Source organism: Mandrillus leucophaeus, unplaced genomic scaffold (assembly GCF_000951045.1).
Source record: "Mandrillus leucophaeus isolate KB7577 unplaced genomic scaffold, Mleu.le_1.0 Scaffold43, whole genome shotgun sequence".
Classification (NCBI taxonomy): domain Eukaryota; kingdom Metazoa; phylum Chordata; class Mammalia; order Primates; family Cercopithecidae; genus Mandrillus; species Mandrillus leucophaeus.
In genome coordinates, this window is record NW_012104587.1 from 3,747,597 (window position 1) to 3,749,514 (window position 1,918).

Here is a 1,918-nt window from a genome sequence, read left to right on the forward strand (position 1 = left end):
GGGTTTCACCGGGTTAGCCAGGATAGTCTCGATCTCGTGACCTTGTGATCCGCCCGTCTCGGCCTCCCAAAGTGCTGGGATTACAGGCTTGAGCCACCGCGCCCGGCCTTCAACAACATTTTAAAACTTTGAAACAATACTAAATTTCCACAGCCACTCATGTATTCACTTATTCATTCAAAAAAAACAGATTTTTGGTACTTACCATGGGCCAAGTTCCAGACACTGGGTATAGAGCAGTAAATAAAACAGATCAAATTCCTGCCCTATTTCACCTCTTCACCTCTCTGGATTTTCTTCAAAATTTGTAACCCTTCTCTAATCATGAGAAAACATCTGGCAAAACAGAGTTGAGGGACAGTCTACAAAATACCTGACCAGTATATCTCAATAGTGTCAAGTTCATGCCAGGCTCATATCTGTAATTACAACACTTTGGGAAGCTGAAGCAGGAGGATTGATTGGGGCCAGGAGTTCAAGACCAGCCCGGGCAACATAGGGAGACCCCGAGTCTACAAAAACAAAACATTGACCGGGTGTGGTGGTGCTCACCTGTAGTCCCAGCTACTCAGAAGGCTGAGGCAGGAGGATCATGTGAGCCCAGGAGGTCAAGACTGCAGTGAGCCGTGGTCATGGCAGTGCACTCCAGCCTGGGCAACACAGTGAGACCCTGCCTCAAAAACAAAAAACAAAACAAATCAAAAGAGCCAAGGTCATGAAAAATAAGGAAGGACCCACAAATCATTGCAGATGAGAAACTAAGGAGACAGAACAACTAAATGCAATGTGGTGTTCTGGATCAAATCCTGGAACAGAAAAAGGGCATCAGTAGAAAAACTAGTAAACAGGGTAACCAACCTTCCCAATTGGCCCAGAACTGAGGCGACTCAGGAGTATAGGAAAGGACTTTGTGTTTTATTTTATTTGTTTATTTATTTATGTATTTATTTATTTGACAGCATTGCTGTGTCGCCCAGGCTGGAGTACAATGGCATGATCTTGGCTCACTGCAACCTCTGCCTCCCAGGTTTAAGTGACTCTCTTGTCTCAGCCTCCTGAGTAGCTGGGATTACAGGCACCCGCCACCACACCCGGCTAGTTTTTGTATTTTTAGTAGAGATGGGGTTTCACCATGTTGATCAGACTGGTCTTGAACACCTGGTCTTACGTGATCCACCTGCCTTGGCCTTCCAGAAGTGCTGGCATTACAGGCCTTAGCCACTTTGTGTTTTAAAAACAGTCAAGGCTGAGTGCAGTGGCTCACACCTGTAATCCCAGGGCTTTGACATGCCAAGGCAGAAAGACTGCTTGAGGCCGAAAGTTCCAGACCAGCCCGAGCAACAAAGCAAGACCCTCTCTCTACAAAAAAAAAAAAAAAATTTTAAATTAGTCAAACACAGTGGTGTGCACCAGGTAGTCCCAGCTACTCAGGAACCTCAGGCACGAGTTCGAGGCTGCAGTGAGCTGTGATCGCACCACTACATTCCAGCCTAACACAGTGAAATCCTGTTCCCAAAAACAACAACAAAAAAAACAAAAACCAGACCAGGCGTGGAGGCTCAAGCCTGTAATCCCAGCACTTTGAGAGGCTGAGGCGGACGGATCACTTGAGGTCAGGAGTTCGAGACCAGCCTGGCCAACATGGTGAAAGCCTTGACACGGTGAAACCCCATGTCTACTAAAAATACAAAAATTAGCTGGGTGTGGTGGCAGGTGCCTGTAATCCCAGCTATTCGGGAGGCTGAGGCAGGAGAATTGCTTGAACCCAGAAGGTGGCGGTTGCAGTGAACCGAGAATATGCCACTGCACTTCAGCCTAGGCGACAGAGCAAGAAAAAGAAAAAAAAAGTATTTTAGCTGGGTGTGGTGGTGTGTGCCTGTGGTCCTAGCTACTCCGGAGGTGGAAGTGGAAGGATCTC